The following is an 18,530-nucleotide window of genomic DNA, read 5'->3' on the forward strand; positions in this document are numbered from 1 at the left end:
AAAAGATCTTTCCATTGCAGTTTTGTGTGATATACCAATTGCGGTATGCCCGAAAAAACCACCTCTTGCCAATGCAAAAACTTTTCATCCAAAAACAAGAGTTTGGGCGAAATAGTCGTTTTTCCATTAGGTACATTTTTATGCGCAAGTTATATTCACGTAAATTGAGGGTCAATGGAAAAGTGACGACATACTCATCCATTATTTTATTCCAGAGTCTAGCAGGAAGATCTTCTGTGTTAAATGATCACTAATGACTAAAATGAAAAACACCATCGCACAGCAGACATACAGAATATGCTGTTGTCTGTAGTGATGCTGCTGCCAAACACTGGTCTTAATCTCCAACATCTTCCATCAATACGCAGCTGTATTAGGTGCTTCGACAGTGAGTTATTTTAGTTCGACTGTGTTGTGTTTTTGAGAATCATGTGAGTGGACTGTGGGGAGGTTACAGAGTGGTGGTGGTAGTCGCTCACAAACAGATGAAGAGAGAGGAAGACTGTTCTCAGACATACACTACTCACTATTCTAAGCGATGGACAAACATATAGACTGTGTTTTCTTCACACAAATCCAATAATAAAACCACACAGACCCACACTTCTGGGGGAAACTCGGGTTCTCGAACTTCCTCGGTCTCTCTGCAAACGCAAACACACAAAATCTCGATAATATAAGTGTTGTCAGAGCCCACTAAACACAATGTAGGCAGTTAGTGCTTTGTTAAAAAATACTCGTGTGTGCAGGACAAGTGAACAAGGCCACTAATAAACAAACAAAGGAGCTCAGGGATGAGAGAGAAGAAAAGAAAACAGAGATCGACAAAGCAGGAGAGAGGATAGGAGATAAAAAGAGACAAAAAAAAAAAAAAAAGCCAAAGAGGAGAGTTGAATAGAGGCGACAAAGATAAATGAAGAGATAAGAGTGAGGAGCTCAAGAGACTGAAGTCATGATAAAGAAGCAGCTTCAGCAAACTGTACAGTACAAAAAAAAACTGTAGGTGGATGGACCAACAGATGGAGCGATAAACAGGTGAATGGATGCACGGAGGATTGTTCCGGTTGGTGTATTTTGCGGCTGAAGTTTTGACTTTTAACTTTTGTTTGCATTTCTTTTGTTAACTTGCCTCAGTTCAATAATTAGCCCAGTGTAAGGGGGTGTTTTCTGTGTCTGCTGGTTTGTTTGTCAGCAGATTCATCCAAAAATTACATTTTCGTGAATCTTAGTGGACGAGTAAGACATACACCAAGGATGAACCCTTTAAATCAGGGGTATCAAACATATGGCCCGTGGACCAAAACCGGCCCACCACAGGGTACAATCTGGCCGATGGGATGAATTTACGAAATGTAAAAATCATACTGAAGATATAACAGTCAGAGGTGTCAAAATCGTTTTAATTCAGGGGCCACATGCAGCTCAATTCATTCTCAAGTAGGTTGGATCAGTAAAATACTATCATAAGAACATATAAATATATAAAGGCTATACCCACTTGTCATTCTACCAGTTTATATGTGACGATAAAGAGCTGAAAAGGTAGAAGTTGAAACATAAAGTAAAGTTACAATTTATAAACAACTAACGGGCTAATGTTAGAACAGAAAAGAAAAAAGAATAAGCTTTACTTTCATTGCAAAAATACTACTGTTCAGTGCAATGAATTTTGTAGAGCATAGTGGCACTGCATGCGTCTGCACCGCCATCTTGCAGGATCACCGTTAAAGGGGTCGTATTTTGCATAACCCACTTTTATTAGTCTTTGGTACATTTATTTGTGTATTTGGGGACCCTAATATTTCCAAAAGTTTGAATTTGAACCCTCCACGTGCTGCAAAGCTATCTTTATATTCATTTTGGAAAAAAATCGAGTGGATTTCTACAACCCGTAATTAATTGGTTACGTCTGTAACTAGTTACACCACAACATTTGCACATATGAGGTCAAGACTTCTGATGAACATTTCTCAGAGTACGCCATAATTGTCAGCAGCAGTGGTTGTAGTCCATGCTGAAAATATGTCCAAACTTCGAACCGATTACCTAAAATGTTCACTTATTGGCTGAACAGGACAGAGAAGCACAGACAACAACCTGGAGGGGGTGGGGTGTGAAGTGGCTCATTTGCATTTAAAGGGCCAGCGCTCAAAACCACCTTTCTCCTGTCATTACTCAGAAATAGGGTTGAAGATGGACCTGTGGAGTTGAATTAATAAAGAATTCAGACCCAAGCATAGCATTTACAGTTTATGTAGACCACAGGGAAATGTTTTAAAATGCATAATTCAATTTTTAAAAAAAGCAAAACATCACTCCTTTAAAGCATTAGCCAACTGACATCAGTCTCCACTGCACTGGCCAAACCGGATCTTTATGGCTTTTCTGAGGTGTTTTGCATCTTCACACCTCATGTTTCATTTGTCATGTTTATCTGTGCTGTCCAGTTCAGGGGAAGTTAAATAATATAATGGTTTATGTCAACAGGTGGATACAAACTAAAGCTGGAAATGGAGCTAAAATAGAGTTTGAGACACTCAGAATCGCAGTCTACTGGAGGTAAAACACAGACTAAGGGAAATTGCTCTAATCACTGCATTTGAGTAAAAGAAATGTATTTAGTCCCTTCTGAAGTCTAACCAGTGCCTCATTTAAGAAAGCAGTTAAAGTAAATGAGGATACAGCATTTGCCGGTAATTAACTATTTGGACCCAGAAATGAGCTTCACGGCACCATGAAGTCAGACTGAACAGGCAGAAGAACTTTATTCTTATTATTGCTTCCATCCAATGTAAAGTCTGTGACACTGTATGTGCAGGATGTACTTCAAATAGACCAGTGAAGGGAATGGACATCAACACCAAAGATATCAACACTGTATGAGTAATATTCTCCATAAATGGGCACTTCTATGAAACTGGGTACATTTTGGTTCCTGGCACTTTTCCAGCTTTTTAGACCCAATAATAAAAGAGAAATTTAGACACATTTCCCCCCAGGATATACCTAATGATGACCTCAGATAAATGCAAAAACAATTCTACTCTTGTTCTGAGCCATGGCAAAATGAAGGAATTTTTAATAAAATATTAGGGCTGAAAATAGGACCAAAATTGGGACAGGAAAAACTACCATGGTGTCAGTGCAATTTATCTAAAAAATATGGCTTGAAATGGTCTTATATACCACTATAAATAAAGACACTGTGTTAAATTTGATGATCTTTGTTTTTCTAATCCAGACATGTGGGTTTTTCATGAATCGGCAGTCTCACACCAGGTTTCGTATGTAACCCATTGTGTCCACTCACATTCCATTTCAACACAAATAAATCATGAGTGATTTTGCAACAGCGGTCATTTTTGTGAAACACTTTGCCTTGCATAATTAGTTTGATTCCCAAAATGTATCTGTGAGAGAATAAAAAGGTACTCCAAAAAATAGTAGCATGTAATTTTCGTGTCCTTTTTACCATGCTACATGTGGATTTTTGTATAAAAAATAATGTAAAAAAACATAAAAATTCGTTTTTTTCTGAAAAATAGTTTCTCTTTTATCTCAGTGACTATTTACTTTTAAAATAGACCCAAAGTGCTTCCAAACTTGCTTTGTAACATTAGTCTCCAACTGGTTTGAATTTTTAGCCCCCATGTCCTGTTTTTTGGGACCAGTTTCATAGAAGCATCCATATATCATATCATCTGCGTTAATGTGACTGTTTTGATGATTACACCTGAGAATAAAATTAATCATTCTGTATTATACTGTCACATAAACTCTAGCTAAACACATTAAATTGTGTGTGTGTGTGTGTGTGTGTGTGGGGGGGGGGGGGGTACTGGATGTGGATTTTTTTTGCAGCAGCATAAGCTCTGACTGATCTCAAACTTTAGAAACCTTATACATCTGTGCTATAAGTTGTTTTTATACTCACTGAGATGCATTTTTACTGAAGTCCTGTGATCACTGTGTTTGATTGTCCATCTGTCTGTCAACAGGACTGCGCAACAATCAACTGTGCTGATTTTCAGGAAGTTTAGTCAAAGGGCAGGGCAGAGCTTGGAATCTTTTTTTTTTCTAACCATGTGGCATCATATGCAGGTCTGAGGCACTTTAATACACACCCTCAACATGAAATACACTGTAAATACACGAGGAAGTAAGAAAAAAAAATCAGTTTGTATGTAACGTCATTGATACTAAACCAACTAAACAAGCCAAACAAATTAAACTATGTGTTAATGGAATGTGGGACCTTGGCAGGGGTTTGGTATCCTTCTAGTTTCTTCTTTACATCAGTCTGAATTCTGGGTTTTAGTCCGACATCATAACTGTTTTCTACATTTTTCACATTTCTCTTTTATTCCCATCCCCACATCCGATGCATATTTTGTCAATGTTTGTCAGGTGGAACATTTTAAGTCGTACTTTTACTGGCGTACAGAAAGTGTTTGCGGTGGTTGATGAGACTTGTGTTTGAGTTGAGTTCAGTAGGACTACGGTTCAGGGTCTGTTTTTCCCCTGTGGTACTGCAGGGCTAATTTACAGCTTACACACAGGAAATGACCTTAATCCCCTGAGCTTCCCTTAATCTGCAAACTCTTTCTGTTCTTCATGCTCCAAATGATCAGGAAACACACACATATACACTCATACGCACCTACGCACACATACATAGTCCTGAGCTGCTCAGTGGTCAATGGTAAAGGAGATCCTGCTCAAGGTGATTAAACAACAGAAAAATAATCCACAACACTTTGACATTACACCCACTGGGACCTTGTATACCCTCTGTGCTTTAAATGAAGAGGATAATCCACATCAGGAACTTCTTTACATCACCTAAAACTATTTTCACAAAGATGTTTTACTCTGGTGGGTGTGTCTTGAAAGTTTCATTCTGCAGTTACTCAAATGTAGGAACAGGCTACTACAGACCATAAGATTTCAGTTGTCATTGAAAGCCACACAGTGATAAGTAATAAAGTATGTAATTAACCCTTTAGGTGCATTTGCCATTGTGCAAAGATAAAATCTACTGAATCGATGCAAATAAAGATGCAACAATTAAACATCATAAGTAGGGCTAGGGATGCACCAATACCACTTTTTTCAGGACCAAGTAAAAGTACTTAGATTTGAGTACTTGCCGATACCGAGTACCAGTATGAGTACTTAATGATACCATTACAGTTCTTAGTTACTTTTGAAAATGTGCTTTATTGTCATTGTCATTAATCTGACTAGAAAAAAGTGCTGCTACTGACATTTAATTGTCATTGCGCTGGAATAAGCGTTTCTCAACCAATCCACCACAGGGCGCCGCTCTGAATTAACCATACTGGACAAATACCAGGAAGAAGAGTAATGTTTTTTGAGACGAAGAAAAGTCAATAACAAATATGGCGATGACAGAGGAGTTAATACTAATGTGGATACTAATGTTGATATCGATGAGGGTAGTTGGCATAAATGTGTCAGCAGTTTTTCACTAACTCACACAGTCTTTGAAAAGATCCGCTACCTCCACGGTTCCCGGTGGTACTGCTCCGAATTCTCCGTCTGGGTACGTATCCGCGAGCACCCAGAAAACGGATGGAATTATCAACAGAATGTACACAGAGGACCGACAGAACGCTCTATCCGTATCCATCTGTGTCTTTAACGTAACTTTCAGTCTATTTAGAAAAATCTCCACACTGCTGACATTACTCCTCCGCCACGTACCTGCTGCACTTAACTGTGAACATTACGCTGCTATAAAGTGGTATCAGTGTGTTTGTAGCAGAGCACTTCTACGAGTACGAGTAGAAGTACACACGTTCAGTATTGGACCGATATTCGATACTGGTATCAGCATCGGTGCATCCCTAAGTAGGGCTGGACAGTATATTGAAAAAGTATTATCACAATAACAGAGTGTGCAACATTCATATCACAAAGACGTGCAATCATTTTTTTAATTTTTTTTTTTTTCCATTAACTTTGTTTTACACGTCATGGGGTACCAGAGTGGTTTTCTCTATCACTCTAACATGCTAGTTTTTCTGGAAAAAAAAACTGAAGTAATGCTACTGCTGCTGGTTGAATCCAAGTTTACATGTTATTAATGTTGAAAAGATATGAATAGTTTCTGAGAATAACTTTGGGCAAGGCCTGAACAATTATATTTAAAGATTTTATTTTTAAATGCAGTACTTACCAAACCAGGCAGGCAATGGAATATTGCTTTGTAAAAGCTCTTACATGGCAGTACTCCGCACTTTGTTATTATGAAATACATCCATGCCATTTACACATTGTTACATGTGAATAAAATGACAAAATATTTGACTATGTTTGTGTCTGAAGGTCTAGGTCTCACCAGCGGTAAGCTACCAGGCCAGGAGCCACCACCACCAGCGGCTAGCTACCAGGCCAGGAGCTACCACCACCACCACCACCACCTATGGTAGCAGCATCACCAGGTTCTTGGACAGAATTGTGTAACTGATTGTAGTAGTACAGTATTTTGTCTTAAATGATAAATAATTGAGTCAGCATTAGGGATGAAAACAATTAATCAACTAACGATTCATTTTCGATAAGAATTTGCTCGATTAAATTATTAATTGTCAGTTAATTGCCCTTGTCCACCTGTCCACATCTGTCCGAAGGCTGCCGGTTTGTTCGCGCTGTGACGCCGCAGCTGGGATAGCCAGTCATTGAACCAGATCATGGTGTTGATGTGTTAGAATGTCTTTATGGACATGGTGGAGCCAAACACAGACCAGCCCATCTTTTTGTGGGAGCGGTGCACCCCCGAATAAATACACGCACAAACGTATCGGAGTGTTTTCCCTGGAGGTTGGTCTAGTCCACGGTCAGTGAGACAGAAGTTGAAAACATCCTCCAGGCTCCTGATTCGGGCCACAGGTATGTCGAGCATTTGTGAAGCTTCAGGAGGTGGGGAAAAGATAAATGAGCAAAAAGTTTCACTTTCGCTTCTGCGGGGGCACAGACTGCACCACCCCTATAGTATTATAAGTAGGACGGAAAGTCATGCACACACATGCGCGGTTACCAAACAACACGCACGCATCCCCTGGCTGTACTGCGCGCGTGCGACCAAGTAACCCCCCCACTGACGAAATGCACGTGCGTGCACCCACCCACCCACCAGGGAAACGCACGCATGTGCACCCCCCCATTACACACCGCCACATCAACAGATGAATTCCACAGGAAACACTGACTGCATCCGAGGGTTCCATAAATCAATCATTTAGGAATATGACACGCTTTTTTCATGAAGTATATAAACAATATTTGGCTTTTATTCTTATCGACCATTTTGAAAAAGAAATTCAGGTTCTCAGGAACTTATCTATAAATTGTTAATCAATCGATAAGGTCAACCAACTAATGATTAATGAATTAATCGATAATTTGCATCCCTAGTCAGCATACAAACAATTGTCTCATTTTAACATTGTTAAGGAACATTTTTCTTAGTAAATGAAATTGGCACTTCTTTAGGTGAACAAGAAATATCGCAATATTATCGTTATCATAATGCTGTACACCCATATCGCAAGTTTTGCCAATATCGTGCAGTCCTAATTATGCGTGCATGTCATCATCCTGCACTGCAATAGTTGTAAATAGATCACACTGTTACAATAATGGTGTTTATGTGAATGGAAAAAAATCCAATATCAAAGAGAAGGAGGAGAGTGTGGACTCACCTGTGACCTGGAAAAAGAAGGCAACAGGGGATGACAATTTTGCAAAAACAGATTAACATTATTAATTTAAGCAAACACAAACACACCTGTCACATTGATCATTGTGTCATTTCAGGGTGCGTTCCTATTGGGTGTAGCAGCAGTCACGCTTAGTACTATTGCCAAACTGCTGACTGTGTCCCAGTCTACATGCATGGAGGTGTAATCAATTTACTGTTCAAATCATGTCGCCTCCACTACAATAGGTGGCAATATGCTCTTCAAGCTTGACAGTATTGGGCTATTTCTAGTTGACCTACAATGTCACAAACCACAACAATAGTAGTGAGCTAGCAAGTTTGGAACCCAGATACTGTCTGACTTTGGGTCAGGATTTGGCGTAGAACTGTAGCACATGTGCAGAACACCTTGTCCATTCCAATCCAACTGGCCTGTGTATTACCTGGGATGTGTTAGTCTGACTATTAAAACTTTGATTTCAGTCGAGCTAATATCTTGACATGTACTAAAGTAAACTCCAGTTTTAGCCCAACTAACACAGAATTAGTTATTTTTTTAGTGTCATGTAAATGTAGTGAAGGTGATGATGTCCTACATTTCTAAACACTATGACTATTTTGGCCTAAGATGTCTTTGACCCAAAGACCAGGACAACAGCCATCTTTGTGCCTCTCTGAAATTGTGATTTTTAATCTCAAAACAAAGACTAAGTTTTTTCAACTTTCATCTAACACAGTCCACATATCACAAAACCTAATTCCTCATAACATGTCACTGTCCATGAATAGGTCATTCTTTGGTGATGTTTAACATTGAGTTTATTTTAAGCAGATAATCAAGCATGTTTTCTCCGGTGTAAAAGTGAAATGGAAACTCTCCATTAAACAAAACCACTCTGTTACGCATGGCAAGGAAAGTTCATTTGTATAGCACAATTCATACACATGGTCGTTCAAAGTGCTTTACAAGATAAAAGACAAGTTATAAATACATGGACAGGAATAAAGGTTAAAAACAGTGAAATATAGAATTTTGAACACAATATTTTACAAAAACAAATTGAATAGCTGAAATAAAAAGAGAAGAGTGACAGATAAAACCATTTCAGTTGCCATATGCAGAGCTAAAAGGAAATGTTTTCAGCTTAAACAGGACCTAAACATTGTTAGTATAGACATGGAGTCAGCTGATGTCAGCAGTCATCTAGCAACACACTCTTCCAACATCAGCTTAACAAAAGCACACACATCTTACACAAAGAATCTTTCAGACTAGAATCTTTAAACACCAGACACTATTTGACTGATTTTAGCTGCAACTGTAAACACAGGCTGAGCCCAACACAGACAGAACTGCAGACACCCAACAACCAGCAACAACAACTGATGAAAAACAGAAAATTATAATGTGAGGTGTGATAATAACATGATACAGAGAATTTTTAGGCTGTAACTCCAATAGTAATATTAAGGGACAAGGTCATTATTGTTTGTTGAAGACATGTGACTTTCATAAATGGGTGAGTGCGTCCTCTCCCCAGGCCAAAACATTCAATCATACCTCCGCAGATGTAACCTCTGTCTGCACCGAACCCACATCTATTTTAACATCTGATTCTTTGTTTTCCAGAGCACAGGAGGGGCTTTCATGTTTATTACTCTGCATTGGAGCCATAAAATAACATTTGGCTTTAAGGAGCATCTGTGTGAACCCACGACAACCTGCCAGCTGCTTAGAGAGTGCCAGCTGATTTTTCGGATGCAGGTCGTCTCACCTTGGTGATGATATGGAGGAAACTGCTAGGGCCAACAACACTTAGCTCTGAGTACTGCCAAGGTACAAAGTGTCCTCCTGTGAAATGCCTTTCGGCGCGTTTCTAAGTGGTTAATGTGGCGTCTGTTGCCAAGGCGACACAGCAAGCACACTAAAATGATGCTTTAGATTTTTGGCAGCGCTTACGGTCCGTTTTGACAAAATAAAGTGTAAACACGTACACAGATATTTGCAGTGAAGCGGGTTGATTTTTCACACGGGCCTCCCTGCTGAGATGTGAAGCCAGCAAACCCACAAATACGCTCCCCTCAGATATTATAGTCATTACCGCATTTTCACACTTCATCTAATATGTTTTTAAAGGGCATAGTGCTTTTAAATTACAATACATGACTCATGTCTGGCACAAATTCAAGACAAATTTGTAAAAAATACGCTTTTTTGTGTCATGCCACTCAAGCTTTTGGCCATGTTCCCGGTACAGGCCATCCAGTGATGATGCAGGGGTTAAACAACACAGATGGAGCCAATTGAGAGCTGGGTAGACGGTTATCAATCTACCATCGCCAATTAAATGTACTTCAGTCTATCTATCTTTTTTCTACTCATTCTGAATTTATCAGAGAGAAGACTGACTGATTTCAGTCCATTTCACTAGGTTCTATTAGTCCAACTGTAAAGACTGCATTGCATTGTACACATTGTGTATTGTACAGAATCCCTTGCTTTTCTTGTCCTTTGTCATGATGTTTTATAAACTCCTTTTGTTTAATTCCATTGGAAAAATAACTTCAGAAGGTCACGTCGAAAGCTCATTTTTTTGCTCATTTGAGTTGCTTTTCTCTAGACGAAAATGAAAATAGAGAAACGATGCACCTAATATGTTTCTAATTGTTTTCTGTCCTTGGTTTTATTGTTCGATAATGTATTATTCTGATCAAGTGTTTTTAACTTATCTATATTGCAGATATGTGTTTTTTGTTGTTGTTCATTTGCATTATATTGTTATGGATTTTAACCCATTAAGACCCAAACATCCACCGTCGACCAAAACCATCTACTGATCTAAACTGTTTAATACCTGTTGATCCACTAATTCTATCAATACATGTAAATAATTTGTGTAAAATACAGTTTGTCATCTTTTCATGGTCATCAGATATGACCCATTTGGACATTCAGAGGCTCCATAGTGAATGTGGAAACACCATCATCTTCTTCAACATTGATTCACAAATAAAACCCATGGAGTTGGATCAATGACGGTGGATGGACACATTGGGTTTATGTTCAGTTAATGATAGATTTTACTGGAAAAGTCCCTTTTTCTTCAGTTTCTTTTCTGTTTTGATACAATAACCTCTGACTTTATTCTGAGCTTCTATGAACATCTACATGATCAGCCAATTAAACATTGGAAAATAGATCATTTTTCCCAGAAAAAAATGCAAAATTCAGAGGACAATATAATAATAATAAATGGTGATAAATTGCTTACGAAAGGTTAAATAGAGAAAAAAAATCATTTGGAAACTGCAACAAAAGTCACACTGGGTCCTTCTGGCTTAATGTGATTCCATGCATATTGTATGTACCTACATTTTATGTCATGCTCTGCCCATCTTTGCAAAATAAACATTTTTATCTACATCTGGGCCTCTTCTTCACATGTAAAGTGTTTTATTTCACTAAAGCTGAGATGTTGTCTTTTTTTAAACGCTTTCCGAAGTGACAGTAAGAGTCAATAATGTTGTACCACCATTCCCACATGTCTATTGTCTTGTGTAATGAACATGCACCTGAAACATCTATGTCAAATAGGTTTATAAGTCAGAGTATTTCCTGCAAGAGATCAATCAACATGGACGTATTTGTGAGTTGGATACGAGCAGATGTTGCAGTGAACTCTATATAATATAAAGAATACGCTTCAACAACCCAAACCAATTTAAATACATAACATAACTTCTCGTTGCTCAACTTTATGACAGACTCAAGCCTCTGCATCTACATACAATATCATCCATAGTGTCTACAGTTAAAAGTCCAACAGAAACAATGTTTTGTCTTTACATTTTTAACAGTCTGTATTTGATTTTGCACTGCAGTGTGTACAGAAGTAGTAAAACAAACAGGGAAGTTAATAACTGTTAAGAAAAACACCTACATTAGTTTGGACTGGACATCACTCTACTTGTATTAGCACCTTGTTAATACATAAAGCAGGTTAAACTTTTCCTAAATATTTGCAATTGTTATCTTTTTAATGTAACTGTAGTTCAACTTAATTACAAACAGATATAGAAATGATGAGAACAACAGTTTCCTTGTCCAAATGACACACAAGTGGAGATAGAAGAAGATGGAAGGAAACGACACAGACACTGCTGTGACTTCGTTCCTGTTGTGTTGAAGAGAAAAGCCTCTTGTCAGCTGTTGGTCGTCACACTGAGACTGTATTGTGTTTTGTGTTTGTGGCATCAATTGCACTTACTGTCTGCACCTCGTTAGGACTGTGTTTCCTGCTGCACCACATTAAGCGAGGGGTGAAGATGAAATGACTCCACGCAGACTGACATGACGGGAAGTGACATTAGATGGAGCAAAAGAGATGGGAAGTGATGAAATTATACTTGACAAATGCTGGTAAAATTAAGTGGAACAAGCTCTGAATATAGGAAACAAGAATAGATGAAGTGAACGGAAATATTTTAAATTTCATGTTTCTTTTTCAGGTGTAATCTTTTACTTTCTATGGATATATTATCATTACTTAACAGCATTATTTCTTACTATTAGATTTTCTTGAAATATCTAGTGTACTTAAAGGCCTCAATGATCTTCAATTTATATAAAATCAGTCATGTCATTTGTCATTAGTACTATGTCAATTGTTTAATCCAGCTGTATGCATTTTTTTTTTTTGCTACATGCCCTATTAGATAACATTTAGAAGAATCAGAGGATTGACAAAGTGCAGAGGTGGTATAAGTATATATGTCCTAAACTCAGATACAGGTACAGATATTGGTGAAGCACTGATTCCACTGCTTTACTCAAGTAAAAGTATTGAAATACAAGCTCTGGACTATACTCAGTTGGTAAAAGCTTCTGTGCTGATCCTCATCCATGTTAGTATCATGCATGGATTAAGAGTGCAGACACATCTGTGGATATAATCTTAGATCCCCCTCCTTCCGTTACTTCACAAGCACAATCCAAGTTTATTCTCATACAGTAGGTTTTCAGTATGGGCCATGAGCTGCTGGGAACACCTGGAGCCCATAGAGCAACAACTGATTACTCGACTTGTTGTGATAACACGAAAATACAAGTTAGAGGGTCTCAAATCTTAACTTGAAAATCCTTGTCTAATTAACAGTAAATTCTGTTGACTTAACTTCAGTGACAGTTTAGGAGAGTGGGTGGACTTTTGGTAATGTGATGTCCAAATGCATCATGGACAATTAGGCTATCAGAGGCCTTTTCCAGTAGTGAACCTATTGTCACTCTTTTGTACCTCGTTTCAAAGCTGGGAATACATTTTGTAACAAACATTATGCATTTAATTTTTAGGAAAGTGCCTCAACTGTATGCACTTCCTTTGTTTGAAATTATGGAAGCAAAAAAGATTTGGAAGTTTGTATTTTTTGAAATAAAATTGTTGAAGACAAACTGTTATAAGAAGAAGAAGAAGAAGAAGAACAGTGTTTCTGCTAGTAAGGTTTTGCCATGATCCACTGCCACAGCAAAATCCTTGCCGCCACACCATATATTTGATACAAAAAAAAAAACAAAAACCAATCAACAAGAAAAGCACTCGGAGAGCACAGACCTCCGCCAAGACAGATCTCCCCCTCGATCACCACCAAAATTTAATCAATTCTTCCTTGTGCCACTACCAACATTTCCTGAAAATCTGTCCATAACTTTTTCAGTTATCTTGCTAACAAACAAACACGCACACACGCAAACACACAAAGCAAAGTGATCACAATACCTCCTAGCGGAGGTAATAATAGGCCTACACATTAGACAATGCATGTTAAAGTCTTGAATTTAAAATGTTATGGTTTTACAACACAGAACAGCAGTTGCAGTGGTAGCGTCTTCCATCTATATCGGTTGGTTCTGCTGCCTGTCACTACCAGATCAACTGCTCATTTGCCAGTTGGTTAACTCTACTAGGACAAACTGCTCGAAATGCGGTCATAATATGTAGATCCCTGGTTTGAGTACAGCACCAGTCAGTCCAAACTACACATTTCAACTTTTAAATCAACTGAATTAAATGATTCAGTTCAAACAACTATCGCAAGAGTTCAACTAACTAACAAAGCTGTGTCCAAAAAACAAAGACAGTGGTACACACAACAAGGGATATTTCATTGAGACAACATGACGTATGTTAGGAGAACCGGCTGTGTTTGTTCATTTGATGTAAAAATTTAAGGCAGCAGTTTCACTCATATTTTTAAGTGGAAACATGAAACATTTTACAGGTAGTGGAAGTGATGGGAGGGATATTTATTTTTATTTGTCCTTGTTTTTATTTCAGTGTATTATTTCCTCATTTGTGTTTTGTATCTCATGTTTATATCTGTTCTTCATTTATTGTTATCTGTCCTAAGATGTCCATCTGTACGGATGTAAAAATCCTGCATGCAATGTGTATGCAGTAAACATGTAACTGTATGACAGTGTGCTCTAATATAAACATTTGACAATACATTTTACAGTGACACAGCAAGTTTTCAGTATGGGCCACGAGCTGCTGGCAACACCTGTAGCTCATACAGGACTTACAGCCTATGATCACAATCCAAATGACAATATTAACGCCTGGAGATATTTTCCATCGTACGATTTACAACACGACTACAACAATATCAACACATGCGCAGTCACATCCAAATTCTTCTGTCAATCACACACAGACAATAGGTAAACCTGTAACCTGTAATTCATGTCACACAAGTTTTCCATGTTCACAATGATACAACAGTGTAATGTTTTCCAAAAACAACTAAGGTCATGTAGAAACACAAACCACATAATGGCTGAAGCCTATGAGGATAAAGTAGAGACATACACAGACTGTACATGAGGACTGTGGTTGATATAATTAATTCTGAATCTCTACCATACAGGTGTCAAACATGCGGCCCAGGGGCCATACCCGGCCCACCAAAGGGTCTAGTCCGGCCATTGGGATGAATTTGTGAAATGCAAAAATTACACTAAGATATTAACAATCCTTTTAGTTCAAGTTCCATATTCAGACCAATTCAGTCTCAAGTGGGTCAGATCAGTAAAATACTATCATAACAACATATAAATAATGACAACTCCAAATGTTTCTCTTTGTAAATGTAAATATTTTCATGTATTTACACTAAAACAAAGTATAATTTTGCCAAAAATGCAAATAACCTGAAATGTCTTAAGAGAAGCAAGTACAATTTTAACAATATTCTACCTGTTACTACATGTTTTGTGTGTTTGTAAACCCACTGTGATCTGTAAGTTATAATGTACATGTGTAAATGATAAACTGAAGCAGAATATTGTTAAAATTACACTTATTTTTTCAGTTTGTTCATGTTATTCACATCTTTTGAAAGGATAGTTTGTAGATGTAAACCTGTTCATACATTAAAACCTGTAAATTAACTTTTTTTGCTCTAAAACATAGAGAAAAGTTTGGAGTTGACATTATTTATATATTATTATGTTATTATTTTACTGGTCCGGCCCATTTCAGATCAAATTTAGCTGAATCTGGCCCCTGAACAAAAATGAGTTTGACACCCCTGCTCTACCATGTAGTTTTTCTGACATCCCAGCGGCCTCTTAACACTTTTCTATCAGAGGAAAATGCTGAAAAGGTTTGTTATTTATTAATTTTCTTTTTTTTTTTTTTTAATAGATTTTTATTTTGTCAGTAGTAGTTTGTCACATGTGTACGCAAACATGCACCACACACAATTTGTCTTCTGCCTGCAAACCATCACTTGATCATGCATCATAAAATGGAAGGGGTTAAGTGGCTTCTCACTGGTTTTAACAGGCGACATCACATAACCCCTATCCTGGCATCCCTCCATTGGCTCCTTGTGTGTTTTAGAATTGATTTTAAGATTTTACTGATTACTTTTAAAGCCCGAATGGGTCTGGCCCCAAGTTATATAGATGAGGTGTTAGTTACCTACGAGGCAGCACACAGCCTTAGATCCTCAGGGGGGCAGAGGGCTTTTGGCTGTTCCAAAGTCAAGGCTTAAATCTAAGGGCGACCGGGCCTTTTCCATCAGGGCCCCTTGACTTTGGAACAGCCTGCCTGAGGAGATAAGGCTTGCAGAATCAGTGACATCTTTTAAATCACTTCTTAAAACACATTTTTATAGACTTGCTTTTATGTGATGTTTGTCCCTTTTAATTTTAAATTTTAATTTTAATTTAATAAATTTTAATTTTTTGAGCTGCTGCCATCAGGAAGAAGCATTAAAGCCAGAACAAACAGACTGAAAAATAGCTTCTACCCCACTGCAGTTAATGCACTGAATGCTGCTAAAAGATAGTGCAATAGAATGTGACTGTGTGTTGTTGTTTTTTATTATTATTATTTTTAATGTATTTTATGGTAGTGTGATTGTGTCTGTGTGTTTTTACTTTCTTTATCTATTTATTATGTGAGTGTGATTGTGTATGTGTGTTTTGTTTTGTTTTTTATGTCAGGGATTGTACCTTTTAGGATCTCACTTTTTAATTTCGTTGTACAAATGTACAATGACAATATTCTAATTTTTGTTTTTTAATTTGAATCTTATCCTGTTTGATTGTTGGTTTATATTCTCATACATGATGTTTTATCTCACTCCTTTGTTTTTGCATTGATTTGACAGCATCATGTTACGTTATCCCTGCCCTCTTTATTCCGATTAGTTTAATTTATTTGAGGTGTTATGTTTCTGCATTGTTGTACACATCTCTCTCTATTGTGTTGCTTCTGTTTTAGTGTTTTTACTTGCATCTTGTATCCTGCAGTTGTGCCCTTTACTTGTCTGTCAAAAGCACTTTGTAAACTTTGTTTTTAAAAGGTGCTATATAAATAAAGCTATTAAAAGTGCCTTGCTTAATACATGGAGGGAATTCAAATGGAAAATAATCACTGGATATTTCAGAACACCAGAAATAGTATCTAAGATGGGTCCCCAACATCCCAGTTCATGCTGGAGGAACTGCGGAACCCATAGAGCTAATCACACTCACATATTTTGGGTTTGTCCTAAGTTAAGTGTGTTTTGGAGGGAGGTGCTCAATGCCGTGAAGGAGGTTTTTAAAATGAACATCCCACAAAGCTTCACAGTGGCAGTTTTGGGAGTAATACCTGAAGGTCTGGATAGAAAAGCAGATAAATGCCTTTTGAATATATTATTCACCACTGCCTTAAAGTCTATAACCATCAGTTGGATGAAACCAGAACCTCCCTCATATAATACATGGATTCAAAAAGTTTGGGATATTTACCAGATGGAGCAGATCACATACTTGCTCAGGCTTCAGAAAACCATATTTACTAAAAGATGGGAACCTACGTTGCCTTTACTATTGCAATAATATTTACTGGTGATGGAAGAATACTCCATGTTATCAAGGTGCTGTCATTCTACCTCTGACGAAGATTTATATCTACAGCCTATTTTTTATCTTTTATTTTTTTTATTTTTTATTTTTTTGGAGTGAACATTGTTTGCTATAATTGTTATTGCTTTCTCAAATTTCATCATATGTGCCTGTGGAGGTGTATGAGAATACATTTGCAGCTGTGTAGGGGGAAAAGAAATTAACCCTTTCATGCAATTATGAGAACCTTGGTTACAACATTTGTGTGTTTTTATTGCTCTTTAGGCATGAACAAGACATGCGATTTAGGTTAGTTTTTTTTTTTTTTTAAGGAGTTACAAAACTGTCCACTCAGCCAGACCCCATGCATTTAATTTTTCAAGCAAATAAACATGTATTTAAAACCTAATATCAGAAAGTGATATGGAAAAGTATGTTATAAAAACATTTTTAATGCTGCTAATCAGATGTTTTCCTACATTTTAACATACTCTAATACTAGTTATTATTCATTTCATGGAGATAATGTGCAAAAAAAAAAAAAAAAACCTGTTTTGTCTGTTGATTTACTCTAAAACATGTCACTGCAGATCAGGTTTTATCAAGAACAGCATAGTTACAGTAATGGTATGAATTGCACTGTATGGGATGATGCATAAGTGTCCACTGTGTTGGCTGATATGCAACAAAAACAATAAAACCCATGAATATACAAGAGAACAGCTGCAGAATAGCTGTCCACTGTAGTGACCACTGTGCATGAAAGGGTTAATTAACTGTACTTGAATGTATAATCGTACTGTACTGAAAAAAGAGAAAATCTAATAAAAATTAAGTTCAAAAAAAAAAAAAAAAGTGCCTTGCTCAGGGGCAAATCAGCTAACGTCTCCCCGCCAGTGCAGGGAATCGAACTGGCGACCATCAGCCATCTAGGCCACAGCTGCCCCATATTTCATGGCTTAACCCTCAGTGCAGCAGTTGCTTCATTTTTAATATCTTAGCTTGGTCCTACCGGGTCTTGGCGGTCCAGTCCGGTCCGGTTCGGAGACGGGCTCAGGTGGATCTGAGTATGGGCCGGGTCCACAGGTGTCCTGGATGCTGGTCTGGTCTCCTTCCTGTTTCTTCCTCAGACTCTACTCTTTGGTAGCTAACGGCTATCCACATTATGGTAAAACATAAAACATCCCCGTAGTTCAATATTTTTCACGTTACTACAGTATCTTTCTTTCCTTTGTGTCCTTTCACTGTACTTCACTGCCCCACCGTTTTTTTTACTTGTATATTTTGTGACTTTGCAGCTCATATTAACATCCACGTGGCCCACGTTTGGTCAAATACACACGTGTTAACCATAATAAACGTCCCTCTCGTGCCATGTTACGTCTTCTACGTCAGTACGTCAGTCAT

At 37.7% G+C, this 18,530-nt stretch overlaps 1 long non-coding RNA gene across 1 annotated transcript; it reads right to left on the minus strand.

Moving 5' to 3' along the window:
• Positions 1–6,267: 6,267 nt before the first annotated feature.
• Positions 6,268–6,548, minus strand: LOC115418482 (uncharacterized). Its single transcript, XR_003935301.1, has 2 exons — positions 6,447–6,548; positions 6,268–6,353 (listed from the first exon to the last, which is right to left on the minus strand). It is a non-coding gene; the product is annotated as an uncharacterized LOC115418482 (long non-coding RNA).
• Positions 6,549–18,530: the final 11,982 nt, after the last annotated feature.

This window comes from Sphaeramia orbicularis, chromosome 4 (genome assembly GCF_902148855.1).
Source record: "Sphaeramia orbicularis chromosome 4, fSphaOr1.1, whole genome shotgun sequence".
NCBI lineage: Eukaryota > Metazoa > Chordata > Actinopteri > Kurtiformes > Apogonidae > Sphaeramia > Sphaeramia orbicularis.